Here is a 16,529-nt window from a genome sequence, read left to right as displayed (position 1 = left end):
AAAAAGACAAGATGACCTTGAAATAATCTTGATAATGACCACGCATTAGAAAATTAGTATGTAGTGCCATTTGATTCCCCACTCGAAATACTAAAGGATACATGACAATTTGTCTTTTTTTTTTAAATTACGTGTACACGAGATTTTTACAATCTCAACTTAAGTGGGATATATTGTATACGTATGGTCATATAACAATATTTGTACTCTGGGTCCAAATGATTACGAGCTCCACCGTTCGAGTGTTAATCCATCGTCGTCCTATTTTCGTTAAGAATTTTAGAAGAAGACCGAAATTTATATTTATTAATACATGAATGCTTATTTTCAGCATTTACTTGAATTATTATATCTAGAAATGAAGACATTTTTTCAACAGTAATTAAAATTATATTCTTGTTTCAGTTGTAGTAATCGTGCATAAGCAAAAAGGATTACATATACACAAGACGTTTAATAATATCATGATACATCGACAAAATTTAATATTGCTTACTTAAAATTCGATGGACAGACAAATATATTTGTGAGGAAACAAGCCACGAAATATTAATATTAATATATTTCCTGTTCTTTCTATCCTCTGTTTCCTCACTAGGGATGATTTATTTTGTTTAGTTTCATATTCGAGTATCTGATTTCGTTATTAATCATCGTTACAAATGAAATTGACAAACCAGTTGTCAAAAATCAACACCACATATTTCATTACACCTCTCTTCTCCGTCTTGACGCGGCAGATATAAATATTTTATACATTTGAAAACGTAACAGTTGTAATTCCGTTACCTAAAATATGTAAGTTTGCAACAAACTTATATTTAGTTGCAATTTAATTTAGATTTGTATTCACCTTAAGAATGATTTGACTAGGATGAATTAGATTTAATTAATCAAGTACTGCCGATTTATTAATTCAATACATTTTTTGAAATAGTATCATATTTTTTCAACTGAAATCATCATCTTCTGCGATCTTACCTCACCTCTCTGACAAAAATTGAATTCTTTGGCAGAAAAATAATAGCGAGTTTGTGGAATCAAAGTAATTGTGGATCCAATTGTTTATTTCACATATATTCTGAAGTGCTGCCATTTTAGTCTGTACTGTATTTAATGAGATAGGTAATAATCTGAGGGAGCAGAATTTAGAGAATTGACAAGATAAGGAAAACCTTTCCATTCTAACTGTGATATGTATTCAGCGGTGGTTTTAGTAGCCTGTGTCATAGCTGTAGCATTACTTTCAATCATTTCAACGCCACCAACGGGTATTCTAACTGAAATAAAACTGTGTTTCTATCAATAAGATTGGACTTCTAAATATAATATATTTCGTCAGAACAAAACGACTAATTCTTAAAAAAAATAAAACAATTTTATATCCGTCGTAGAAATTCTCTTCTTCTTCTTTCTTTTTTTATTTCATTTTATTTTATTTTTTTGATGCTGTAATTACAAATGAACGGTCTCGTGGAATTTACTAAACGACTTGGTAGAATACAAGAATTATTGACACTTGAGAAGAACACCTCCTTCGAAGGTATTAGGACAACTTCATATTTAATATAAATTGTAATTTTTTCATTCAGTTTAGGTAATGTCTGCTAGTTTTACGGTATCATATTGTCGAAAGTACACATTAATTAAATTATGAGCGTTTGTCACTCTTATACAATTAGTTTTCTCATCTATTGAACTCTGTTAATTAAAACAGGAAGACTGAGTTCATTTCATACTCCTCGCTCGGTAAGACGCGCGTCGTTTCCCGATGTGTTTTCTAAATATGTATAGTATAATATATATTTAGTACAATAGTACTATAATATATATATAGTATAATATATGTATAGCACAGAATACATGAAATCAAATGGGAACAGAAATAATAGATGAAATAATAAAACGGATGTCGAAATTAGTCCAAAGAGTAATTAAAAACATGGGGAATCTATGGACGAAAAGAAGCTTTAATTTTCTTTTATAAAATCGACGTTATTTTTTTACTGTATAAAACTAAGTTCGAAACAAAATGTAGACGTTATAAGAATTTCCTATCGGTTTCTGAAATTTATTTCATTTTTTGTAAGTGTCCTAATACGTCTGGAGTAATAATTTGTGTATTCTTAACTCTCTCAATGTGTAGTCTGTGCATCTTACGAATGAGAGCCATATTGCTTAATTTGCAGTATTTAACAAAATTTGATCTACCTTGATATTTATATAATTTATAATATGAACATAATGTAATTTTAAGTAATATAATCTGAATAGAATTCCTATAATACAAATATAATATAAAGCCATAAAATTATATAAATGCTATCTAAAGTATGTAATATATTTCTCCTAGTATACTTTTTCATTTTATACTCTGGTATAAAACTGTAGTATAACTTTTCAAGTGACCTTTTTACATCTCTTAGTTTATGCAAAAATACATGAATTATTTTGATTACCTAGCAATTATTTATTTCATTTCATAATAGAAGTACGTTACATTAAGAGTGTAAATCTGAATTTGACCGTGACATCGTCAAGCTGTGTATTAATAAAACTTTTGACCGATAGTCGGTTCAAATATCATTTCTACGACGAACTAATTTTTTATCGAGATATTTAGTATACTTGAGGGTATTTGAAGATACTACTGCCTTAGAGAAAATGTTCTCCGCGGCAAATTATTCACGAAAAACATGAACCAATCAGAGAGCGAATACGGCTGGTTGCCACCACCGCAGCCAATGCCGTATCGAGCTCGATATCGTGCCGTTATTCGTCCGCTCTACTAGCTACCTGATAGGTCTGTATTTTTCGTTAATAACTCATTAACGAATCCCTAACATTTTTGCTAAAAAAAAGATAACTCGACAGCATCTCGAGTATCACCCTTTTCAAGAGCTTACAATATTTTTCAGACACCTTGCGAATATCGGTTTCTTGCGACGTTAACAAATTACTTTAGCAATTAAAGTAGATGACGAAATAAACAATGGTCGCTAATGTGTTCAATAGGGGACACCGATCTGAGGCGTTCAGAATAATAGATAATGTTTAGGAATTTTTCTAGAGGTATTTACTCGGTAAAAGACTTAATGTTTCTAAGAGAATATAAAAGTATGTTCCAGCTTTGCTTTCCAATTTTTTAGAATTAACAATCGTAAAACATGGCAAAGTTATTCGTTGCTTCCGAAACCCCTTCTCATATAACATTGATTACTGGCCGTCGCAGTTGGTAAGTGCAGTAAATTCTCCCTAATTGATGCACCGATTGTGTACAAAAATGGACAATTTTGGAAGAGGAGATACGATTATTCGAGTTTTGCGGCTCGTTTTTATAGTTGTTGACAATCGGCAACTATAAAAACGAGCCGCAAGGCTCGAATAATTGTATCTCGTCTACCCAAATTATCCATTTTTATGTACAATGTGTGAGAGTCAATTAGAGACAATTTACTGTACTAGGACGTCACAACTAAACAAATATTGTTGATTCATAAACTTAAACTGTTATCTAAAATGTAGCTTACGGGATTTCGAAAATTTTAGTAATTGCAGAAATGGCTGCAGTTTGAAGAGGAACAGCTGTTGTTATCCTAAAAAAACAATTTTAAATGCTTATAAAAAATTAAATAATTGATATATAATAATAATATTAAATAAAATAATATATAAATAAATAATACGTAATATTAATATAATAATAATATTTCGTAATGGCCAGGTTTTAAAATCTAGTTTCGAGACGAACGTGAAAGAACTTTTGAGATAACTTATCTCTCTGATAAAGTAAGATTTTTGAAAATTTACCTTTCAATTGCTAAATATCCGACACATTTGAAACTTTAAGAAAATAAAGAAAAGAAATCTGTTTAGGATGTTACTCCGTTATGGTGATGTCCTCCCTTAATTTCACAGAAATCAAAGTCCCCAAAATTAGTAAATTCCGTCTCTGCAAACGTAATAAATAATGTTTTTAAAGGGACAAGAAATTCTGTAATGCAATCCATAGAAAGCTAACAGGCAAAGTAATTGGAGTCAAGAGGGCGGAATAAACTCGAATTGCTGCTTAAAAATATTTCCATTATTCGTGCCAAATCAGAATTTGTCTTGGCATGCAATCAGCGGAATAACCATTGAACATAAGAATGGCAAATTTATCGTCAATATTTTCTGTGGACTGTCTCGTTTCGTAGAGTGGAAACCAGGCCAAGAAAATTGCAAACGTTGCAGCGCGATGTAATTAGTAGGTCGGTGGACCAACGCAGCGCGGGTAAACTTTGAAGGGCCGTCCAGAAACGAATAATTACTGGAGGCAAATACTATACATTTCGAGACGGCGGCACCGAGGCAGCCAGTAACACAAGATAGCGATAATGGCACCGCCGTGGTGGCGATAGCGAAGATACTTATCTCCTCCGATTTCAGCTCCACCCGTTTTGCCCGAGTACATTATTTAACCGGTTAGACGCCGAGTTCTTACGAGCGTGTAATCTCGTCGCCAAACTCTGGTATTTCGCATCCGTGATTTTTGCCGACCGATTGAAAATTTCTCGCCCGCTCGAAATTAACTTGCACAATTTGCTGCGATGTTCTGGAGCCGTGCCAACGTTTCATCGATAGTGTTTCACGGAGACTAGAAAATTTATAGCCGTTTTTAACCATGTAAAACATCCCCTAATTTGTCATTCAATTATTTCTGTTCTGATAAAGAAATGCGTGGTTACTCGTCCTTTTAATCTTGAACAGGATAAACGATCATACCTTGATGATAGAGCTAGAAATCATTGGAACTTGTATTTTTCTGTGATGCTGCTGTCTGACTAATTGTAAGTTGTATTTCTACAGTATTTTAAATACTCTGCAATGTTTAACGGTAGAACTATGAAATACATTGGGATTTATATTAACTTTAAGTAGTGAAATCTATATTATTTTATATCGGGTTTTTTAATTGTGTTTTAAGTATGCGAAAACATATGGTGCCATTTAAAAGAGTCAAGGTGACCTTGACTCTTTTACGTAAAAAACATTTTTTAAAATTTGAGGATATGCGAACATGTGTGTGTAATCCAGCTACAACTGATGAGATTATGTCTGAAACATTTTGTAATTACGCTACCGAGAATTCCTAAAAAATGGTGACAAAACTTAACGTGTACACCCTGTATATGCGTCAATGATGTTAAACAATTGCAAATAATTGCATCATTTTATGAAAGATAAGAACTGAAAGTTTTAGTAGCTGACTGTTAAAATATCGGTTTGTATTGGGCTGGCAACTAAGTTTAATGTGTAATGTATTTTCCATTTTGTTCGATGACCTTTTGCCATCTCTCTAGCAACTTGAAAATTCCACGCTCGTAGAAAGTCTGATCCTTTTCGGCCAAAAACTGAGTTAAGTGAGATTTTACAGCGTCATCATCATTAAAAGTTTTACCACGAAGGGAGTTGTCCAGGAAACGAAATAAGTGGTAATCCGATGGCGCGAGATCAGGGCTATATGGTGGGTGTAACATCAATTCCCAACCAATATCCATCAATTTTTGCCGAATGGACATAGACGTGTGCGGCCTTTCCTGGTGGAAAATGACACCATTACGATTGACCAATTCTGGTCGCTTTTCCTTGACCACTGCATTCAATTTGTCCAGTTGCTAACATTCACGGATAATAAAAAATAACATAATAATAATAATAATAATAATAATAATAATAATTTTATAATATAACATTTACGGATATCATAAAAATGGGAGTGAGAGACATCTATAACTGAAATCGGCAATTACCTAGTTGCCAACCCAATAGTTAGAACACAATTTGACACATTTGACATCATTTTACTGACCACGCGTAAAGCGAGAAACATCTACAAATGTCACGTCACGTAAAATCTCGCGAAATTGTAGGAAAAATAATACGTGCAATCTGTCCAGGCGTGACAATACATGAACAATACGTGACGCGATACTGATTTGTTTGTAACAGATTTAAAATAATAGAAATACATATAGGTTCATATTGTTCGAATGTCGCATGATTTCGTATGATTTCACGTGACGTGACGATAGTACGTTTCTACCTTTAGCTCGTGTTTGATTCTTTTATTTTAATTTTTTCAAAAAAAGATTTAAGATACACTGATAAATACTACAGTTTGTCAATGTTCCATTCTGTTTACCACGTATGCCATGATTAGATATCGTTCTGTATAATATTCTTCGTTCAATTATTTTCAGATTATCCGAATTATGATCTTCTTCAATAATTTATTTATTTATTCAATACCGCAAATATTAGTAAGACAAATTTTCACAATTTCAATTTCTGTCTTGTACCCAGTAAAAATCAAATAATTGACCAAATAGATCATATAATACAAATGTTAACAAGGATTTTATTCAGAAGATAGTTTCTTTAATTAATTATTATGTGATTACATCTGTAATTGATTATTAAGAGTAATCATGCTAATCAGAATCATTAATCGTTTAACTGTTTTCGGAATAAATTAGTAATTTCATTTTGTAATCTGTAATCTGTGTATTACAGATTTTCTAACAACTGTTCAATATCAAATTTTTAAGTTAATCGTAATCAAAAGGATAATTATTTCGTAGATAATGGTTATTAAGTTAATTATTTACATTAGTTACATTTATTTGAATTATCTTAGTTACTCATTAATATAATACTGCTCAAGTATTCAATAATCCAAATAATTAATTATGAATATAATTAATATCATGAAGTCATCAATTACTGCTGAACTCAGTAGCTAAATCATTTTCAATTATAAAATAAATCCAAGTAATATGAGACTCTACATCCCTGATTTTCTTTCAGTCTTTAATGTCAATAATTTTCCAATGAATATTATCGTGTTAGGTACGCACGAGTGTTCGACTAACAGAACAATTACATTATTAAGATCCTAGAGTAAATTTTCTTCAATTTGTGTTTACAATATACAGGGTGTCTCATAATTATGTTAACACAGGGATGATTCCTGAGGTCATTTGAAGTAACTTTTTCCTTAGCGGAAATGTAATTCACGGCTCAGCCAATAAAAGGAACTGGGCTTCGACCGCTCGTTGGCTTGGTCGCCTTGCACCGGCTGAGCTCGACTCTCATTAGTCTTCGTTCATAACTTGTAAACAAAGCCGCGGATTGTATTTTCGCTAAGGAAGGAGTTACTTCACATGACCTCAGGAATCACCTCTTGGCAAGTGATAACATAATTATGGGACACCCTGCATAGTTTCTATGTAAAGGAATAACTTTTTAAAAATCGAAAATAATAGTTTGAATTATTTTTAAATATTAGAGAAATTGATTTACTGCTAAACTTATTACTTACTTGCTAAAAATTATAAAAATGATTAAAAAATAACATTTTTATCTGAGTTTTCAATGAAAATTTAAACATTGCGTTTTATAGATTTCGGTAAGTTACATGGATGCTGAAAATTTAGACAAAATTTTTTAACGTTGTTATTGGTCGAGTTGTGAAAAATTGCGATTCATTATCTTTAACTGCGTGTAACTTACAACAAGACTAACCAATTTCGATGAAATTTTCAGCCTGCATATATAATAATTAGGCTGTGGATTTTATGCATCTATGATGAATTTGATTGGCAACAATTTAAAACAGTAAAAAGATTAAAAGTATTTCTAAATGTCAATGCTTTATTTTCAAATCATTAAAATTACTAAAGAAAGAAAGAACTTTCTCTTGTGTTTCCATTTCTTGTAATAGATGCACACCATTTTTATTTTCCATTATAATCCGCAGCCTACATATAAGCTACTGATTGTGAGATTCACAAAATGCATCCTTTAAACTTTTGTCTTATAGACCCAGATAAAAAAAATTAAAAAGCGAGAGTTTTCTATGGTTGTTGTCATTCCGATAGCACAATTGTAAACAATTGTAGTCATTGTACAGTAAATTCGTCCCTCTAACATTAAGCAAAAATTTGAGTCGTTTAATTCAGTTTTAAAGAAGTTATTGCGTTTTTAAAGATACGTTTTTAAACACTTTTGTCCGGTACTGTACGCCACTTCATATCGATTCTCCCCCAAAAGACGAAATATTAGTCCGAGCAATTGCAGTACGTGTCACGATCAAATATGAATAGATCAAGCGCTTGTTAAACGCCCCGCAACGCGACACGATGCAAGATTCAAAGTAGCGAAGCTCACGGAACAACCCGGGCTCGAAGACGAGTATCTCTCGCCGCAGATACCATGTCCTTCAATAAACACCCCCGGTTGAAACGGGGCCGGCCAAAGCCGGGCCGAACAGTTTAAACAGACAATTAATCGGATGGCTAAACATTGAAGTAGGACGTGACGTTTCAAAGGTAAGTGGTCATCCCTTGCTAAATACGAAATGAGACGACGAAGAATTTCACGGCCGAGCGATCCTCGTTAAAATCTACTGGTATCACACGTGCAGAAATCAAGCGATATTTAGTCGATGGGGATGGGACGCAGAATGGAAAAATAGCGTGGAGGCAACACGAGTCAACGGTCGCGGTACGAAACAGTGAGAGGGCGGCCGGTGGGACAGTATGGCTGGCATCAATTTTTAAGGCAAACAAAGTCCAACATTAACGTGTAATGGCCACGATCCCGGCCGGACATCTGTTGTCCGCTTTAAATATCGCAACAAGCCTCGCGCGGATCCGCTGCTCGACAATTCCAAAGCGTCCGGCTTACCGATGTTCGAACCGAGTGACGTCACGTCCGATCGTTTACTCTGGTTATTACTGAAACAGATTGGAAGTCTATGCGTTTTGTGGATATTACAAGGGAGAGAGAGAGAGAGAGAGAGAGAGAGAGAGAGAAGCGAGCCAGAAAAAATAGAGGTGAAACGAAATGGAGGGTCCGCTTACGGAGGAACAAACGGGGATACGAAGCAGCTTATCGAATTATCGTTGCGATATATAGTTTGCTTCCTCCTTTTCTGACTTTCTAATGCATCGACAATTTTTGCTGCGGATATTCGTTACGGCTTACGCCATCGAAGCTTTATACATGGACTTTGTATGCGTGGAGTTGCGTTGTATGGAAATTCTGCCTCGTAGACGATCGAATTCGGTGGATTAATGAAAAGAATAAAAATGTGTTTTTCTGATGCACTCGATCATTGATGCTCCGGAAGAGATAAGACTTATTTATGGGTTTCGAGGGTGTAGCATACTTTCTGATTATCATGCGAAGATTGGTTTCGCTATTGGTAGAGCAATACATCATTTTTGTGAGTCGAGAACCAATTAAGATTTCGAGCGCACAGTTTTCGATACTAACGCTTTTATTGTTCAACCCTAAATTTCTAAAGTCATGATCACTTGAAGGTCATAGTATAGTAAGTCGTTGAATTTATTTTTTCATCAACAATAACTCTATGAAGTCAAAGATACAAAGTGCTATTTAAAAAAGTCAAGATGACCTTGACTTTTAGTCGGAGAACAATAGTTTTTGAAATTCGTTATATTTCAATAAGTAGCCGACTAAATACTGATTAACTTTCAATAGAAACATTTTTTTGTCAGACTATCGAAAGTGCTTGAAAAATCATGGCGACAGTTATGTGTCACACCCTGTATATCCAATATTCAGTATTTCAATAATTACTGCATGAAATTTACGCTTACACTACTAATGATGGAAGCTTTTAAAATGCAAATTAAACCTCTATCGAAAATGCAATCTCTATTAGTGCCATTTTTATCAATCTTTAAATAACTTAAGTCGTGCAAAATAATAGATATATAGATGAAGATGAGCCAATAATGTGTATTGTACCTCCTGTGCTGGAGCCATTCCTGACTCATACCGATATTTTACTAATTATATTTGCGGTTTTCCCCACTCTTGCACGCCATGACTCCGTCACAGTAGACGGAAAATTAAAATCGACTAATTTAAATCTCTATTAAAAGTCCATTACAATTTAAGTTTCTATTAAAAATCTATTACAATTAAATTTTGTATTTAAATTCCTATAAAAATGTGTTTTAATTTAAGTTTCTATGAAAAAAGTCGAGTGCAATTTAAATCTATAATAAAAATCCGTTAGAATTAAATCTATAATAAAAATCTATTAGAATTAAATTTTCTATTAAAAATTTATTATAATTTAAAAAATATTTTTGAGCTACTACAGAAGTTACAAACCTAAATTGATAATAAAAGGGAAACAATTTTTATTCCGTTCGATATATGATTTGTGAATTCCTTTTATAGAATAAAGTTCCTTTTATTTAATTTAACTGATCCTCTGAGTATATATAAAACAATTCATTCCTCATTTCATATAAGTACTATATACTACAGTTTATGTAAAAAAAAAATAAAACATTTACTATAAACATACCAATAAACGGCAAATCATATCAACTATAAATGTAAGAGACACAATTAATGTTTGCCTCAAATTTTTCACGAACACCTTCAATGTTGTTCACATTTAATAAGAGTTACATGAAACAAATTTCATCGCAACATGTACCGTATTTATATCTCGGTTCAGTAAACGTATGACTTCCACGGCAATTAACAAATTGTACCTTCGCATCGATGCGCGCGAAAAACATTTTAATTCGTTTAATGAACATTGACTGTGTTAGCAACGCCTGGTTAATTATTAAATTCTTGATGAATTTGAACGTACTTTAATGTCTTTATACTGTGCATTTACTGTGTGTCCAAGTTTGTAAAAAATTTTCTACAGAGAGTATACACAATTTTTTATAATGAAAGAAGCTGTCTCGAAAAGAACAGAGAATTAATTGAAAAGCGATTTGACAAGTAAGAATCTCTCTTTCTTCCAAAAGTTATTTTTGATAAAACAATTCAATTGTTTACAGGTGAGCTATTATACAAGAACTAAAATGGAACAGTTCACTTTTATCACAGGTATTAAGAATTCTCTCGAATTATGAATGAAAGCAAACACTAATTAAATCGTCTTAAGCTTGAAATTCTACCAACAATAAATCTCAACAAATGACGTACTCAATAAATACACAAATTCTAAAATCTAATGAAAATAACATAGATTCTGTATTCATTAATTATAAAACTTTAGTACAAAGTTAAACAAGGTCTTTACAATCACTTGAAAATGTTGTATAAAAAAAGATATTGTTATTTATTTATCACATATAATTTGGAGTTTGAAATTAAATAAACAAACGTATCAGGCGAAATAATTGTCTAAATGTTAAACGAAAAATACTAAGTGTTTAATCCTTTTAAAATTTAAATAGAAATTCAACATATGTACATGTAATGTTTAATTATAGAATAAATCCCACTCCTTTCTATGAAATCATTCTGTGCTGCTAACTCGTTCCTCTCATTTCGATTGCTTCCCACCATTCCCTCCTCCCCTTATACTTCCAGATTTCTCCCTCTCTATTCTATCAATTTTCATTTTCTCTATTTTTCTCTATCCTCTAAGCCCTCCCTCAACTTTCTGTCGAACCTTTCTTTTGTCTTAATCCGTTCTCTAACTCCTCCTGCAGTTTCTTTTACTTTCTTCTCCAGATTGAAAATGGCCGGTCGCGAGACGGGACAAATTTCAACTCCGATTTAAACTTTAAAGAAATCATCGCTACTTTTACGATATAATAGATAAATGGCTCAATCTAATTATAAAACGACGTCAAATACTTTTGAATCTCCGAAAATTTAATATGAAATACAGAGAAGAGAATTCTCCTCATTCATGGTGCGCCAAATCATCGGAAATTTAACATACTAAGCAAATTCATAAAGAGCCGTGAAATCTATTGTATTCAGAACGCCGAATGAAACAATTCATTTTTAATTCTATTTTTCATAAAATATACGATAAAGATGCGTATTTTCACAAGTTACCGAATTTTACTAATAACGTTGAAACTTGTCAATTTATTAAATAATCAGCCACTTTTTTAACGTAAATATCAGTTATTACTGTCAAATTAATAAATCCTATATTGTTTAAATTATTTTTTTGCAATTTTGATAAAATCTCAAAATTGATATATAAAATAATTGTGTGTAAAATTTGTTTCCCTACTTTTGAGGATGACTTCCAGAGAAAGAGATGATTATATAAACTCGCACAAGATTTTTCAGTCTTTTTCAAGGATAGCTCCCTTCGTAAAACATTTATGTATGGACAGGATGTTACGAAAGATGCAGAACATTGAGATGACACTTTCCGTAGGAGTGGAAGATAAAATACAAGAAAATGAAAATGAGACCCGAAAGGTATCTTAAAGCTATTTCAGGAGAGAACATTGAATTCTGTAATCACGAAAGAGCATTACATAAGTGGTATGCAAAGTTTCCGTTCTTTGTTTACTTTAAGAGAAAACAACAAGAATAAAAGAGTGTTGAAAAGCAAGGGGTCGTTATGTAATGAATGAGGAAGCAAAATTAGCATAAAGAATGTACTTCATCCTTAAGAAACATTTTTCCAGAAACTCATAAAGTTCACACAGTACATATGTATAATGTCTCTAGAGTGTACAATGCTTTCATTTACATAAAGATTTTATTTTGTCATTACATATATTATATTATATTATATTATATATATAGATATGTTATATATATAGATATTAGACTACTAATATACTACTAATATACTAATATACTAAGAATACTAATATTAGATTAGTCTACGCGTTTCACTATACATTACATTAAAATTTGTAAATTTAATAAAGTTAACAAAACATTTGAGTGTTGATGTACCAAGCACTGAATTGAAAATTACGTTATGTATTATTCCATCTGCTTCTTGAGATTAATCACTTGGACATTTCGAAGAACTTAGCAGGTTATAATACTAAGTAAGATTTTACGTTCTTATTATTAACCAGTTTTACCTACGAAATAAAGGGAAATGATTCGTTGGTTGAAGGTTTAGGAGAATACAGGTAATTCAACGCGACAGTTGCTTCGAAGAAATTATAATTAAATAAAGATGTAAGGTAGCGGAGCCAGTTACTACGGGGTGACCAATTACTGTACCTTTGGTTTGTTTTTGGGCATAATTAATTTTATATTTATCGTGTAAGGCATACAATTTTTGTATTCATTTGTGAATAAAAATATTTAATATGTCTTATTCGAAAGATATGAAGTTAATTATGCCAGAAAGCAAACCAAAGGCACAGCAATCGGTCACCTCACATAAACCAGCTCCACTACTCAACGTTTCGTACAACGCGTTATGACCATTTCCAAGTTTGGGTCAATCACAACTGCACGCGCATTAATGCGAAAGCCAGACTGAAATTAATTTCGGGAACCGTATCCACCAACCAGCACATGATTGAATACTTCAACAAAAACAGCAATCGCTTCGTTTCTCAGTGGTACCATGTACTTTGACAGCTAACGATTGATGAAATTGGATAGTAACAACAACAATGCGTTTCTTGCATTATTTACTGTAATTTCACTGTAAACTTTTATAAATACAAGTTACTTAGTAAACTTTTAACTTCTGAATTACTTCCATTTCTGTTTTAAGTTAGGTTTTACATTTACACTTTAATTCTGTTATAAAAGTTTTATTTTAATAGTTATTTTGTATTCGATTGATAAAAATTTTAAAGGAACATTTACTTCTTAACAGATATTTTAAAGTAAAATGTGAATGTTTTTCAATTCATTTAGCATTATTTCTAGAATTGGAAACAGGATAAATATAGGTGGATAAACAAGTCGTGATTTTTATGTACTTATTTTCTTGTACGCTTACATTGAAAGGAAAATTTGGCAAAGTAAAAAACCATTATGTAAGTATACATACGTTCAGTGTTCAACATTTAATTTTGGAAGTAATATATTTTCCAAAATATTTGCATCAATATTAGTCCTAAGATCGTTGAGAATAAATTTCAAAACACTAAATTCTTATTCCATACTAACTTACGTAGCAGAGACATTATGAACTGCTACTGCTAGTTCACTTAGAAATGGGTTTTTAAATCTTCGACGAATTCAATATTCTAGTACCTTTATTATTCAATGTACTTTTTACTATTCAACTACTTTTAATTCTAAACGATAAATTTGTTTGAAAGTTTATCTGTAAAGTTATCAAACCGTTGACATTTAATATTGAAGATGCAACCATTATTACACACATGCAAGAATAATTATTTAACCAGTGCAGTTTTACTTCTGCAACGTCTTTTCGTTTATAACCACAGAATATAGCACTTGTTGAATCTAATTTACTGCCAATATTATATATTTAAAATATTCTGACATGCCCACATATTATCGTTTGACAATGATAGACTAAATAACGACGAAATACTGTGACGTGCACGTACATTATTATTTGAGAATGTCAGAATAAATCAAAATAAACTCATAGATCACAAATATCAAACCACGCCATTGGACATACACAACGACGGCGTGTATAATGACAGTCATAAATACGCGACCTTTATACGGATAATATAGAACAGTGTCGGCCACCTTCGATAATAAGAAGAAAGAGGAATTATTATAATATGACATTTATAAATTCGCAATGACGCCTAAAGCAATACACTTATTTTCTCCATATGATTTCTAAAATATGCAGTCTATATCATAAACAGCTAAACGAAGATCTTTAACCCGAGAAAGATAACCTACGTCGCAGAGGCGCCTGCGAAAGACTGTTGATTTTTGTTAATTTTTCATAGAGGTCTAGTGATTTAAGTTTAAAATTACTTAAAATATAAAAAAATATAATATAAATGCATTTTATTTTTACAATAATGCCAAACCTTTAAAATGACTAGATTAACTTAAATAAATATCCATTGTTAGTATAAAATTGACGCCTTAGAAAAGCATGCGCCTCTGAAGCGTATGGTTATCTTTTACGTACGTTGTCATATGGTTATCTTTCTAGGGTTAACAAATTGATAGTACACGTATTTTTATACTATTCAACATAATCTTTTCTCTCGATTTATAAAAGTCATTCACCAAAACAAATTACATATCATTTAATAATTCTATTTTTCATTTTATTTTATTTTATATTTACCTCAAATCTCTGTACAAAAATCTGAATTGTATAATATGTAATGCGTTGAATGAAATTTTAATTGACTTCGTTCGTTAACCTTTTTTTAATGCCGACCGAATAATAATAATTTCAAAGTTCATAACACAGCAAACTAAGAAATCAAAGTGTTATTTCTTGAAAATATTAACAAACAAAAGTGTCCTCGAATGTAGCTAGCAATGATATATTTTTATCCGACACTGTACGAGGATTAACCCAGTTTTCCAGAAGCTGTATAACGCACAATTCAACAAAGTATTCCTCTGACACAGTCATTTAAAATGTCGTTTGAAAAATCCGAGGAACTTTATTCCTACGAGAACGAAAAATCTGTAGTTTCAGGAACAATTACATTGAAATGTAACTTAGATGAGTGGGTAAATGAATAACGCGAAGTTACTGGTACGAAGCAATTTGCATTAACGTGTCGCACTTAATTATATTCCCGAGCGCGGTCGAGTACGAGCGTTGTCGTGTTTTGTCTCTTCGTCGACGGGTAGCCTCTTCTAAATTAACTCTTAGTTTTCCAACTAAAAGTTCCCGTCGACGTCGGGCCAGCCTCGGTGTCGGCTTCTTTATTCCGAGTAACGAACTTTTTAATTGGTCGCTTCTGTATTCGAAAAATTTGATCTACCGCGTGTGTCGCGGTAACGAGTGGCTTTCTGGAACGGCATAAAGTGCGTCGAGCACTGACAACTGGTAACGGTGCCTTGAAAACAAAGGCTACACGCGACTCCTGACTCTTCCGATTACTGTATCAACTTTCGCGATAAATTTAATTAATCGACTCGACGATTAATTTCAGACATCTTCGTGTTTCATGTGACTTTTTTCGTACCATCCATGAGGATCGATACATTTTCATGTAAATTCAATATAGTAAATTCTCTTCAATTGTGCTTCAGTTTATAAACAAAAATGGACAATTTAGGAAGAGGCTCGTTTTTATAATTGCCAAGAACTGTAAAAACGAGGCGCAAGGTTCAAACAATCGTATCTACTCTTCCCAAATTGTTTATTTTTGTTTAAAAGCTGAAGGACAATTGGGAGAGAATTTACTGTATAACTTTCGTTTTATCAGAAGAGGTTTAAAACTATTCTGTATTTTGACATTAAGAACATTTGCATGTATAAACAAAAACATATCGTATATTCTAAAAATTTATGGAATGCTTTTCAATGAAGAACAATTTAGAACAAAATTATATTTTGTGAGTAATATTTGAAAAGTTTAGCCATTTCAAATAATTTATAGTGATAACCTTTTTTGAATAATGAATTAATCACTTGCACTGTATCATCGACTCGGACCGTGATAAAGATTTCATACATAATCTGCTACTTAACCTAGGAATAAAAGTAAATAAATAGAGACCAACGATAAACAAAAATTGTCTCGTTCTATTAAGAAAATGATTAAAGACGAAGAAATGCT

The 16,529-nt window shown here is 32.1% G+C and overlaps 1 protein-coding gene across 2 annotated transcripts in view; it reads left to right on the top strand.

The window, feature by feature from the left end:
• The window catches only part of LOC117220831 (potassium channel subfamily K member 6), a 1,018,768-nt gene that overhangs the window by 828,971 nt on the left and 173,268 nt on the right, over positions 1 to 16,529 (top strand). The window lies entirely within an intron of this gene.

This window comes from Megalopta genalis, chromosome 1, assembly GCF_051020955.1.
Source record: "Megalopta genalis isolate 19385.01 chromosome 1, iyMegGena1_principal, whole genome shotgun sequence".
In the NCBI taxonomy this organism is placed as follows: domain Eukaryota; kingdom Metazoa; phylum Arthropoda; class Insecta; order Hymenoptera; family Halictidae; genus Megalopta; species Megalopta genalis.
This window is presented reverse-complemented; position numbering and strand designations above follow the sequence as displayed.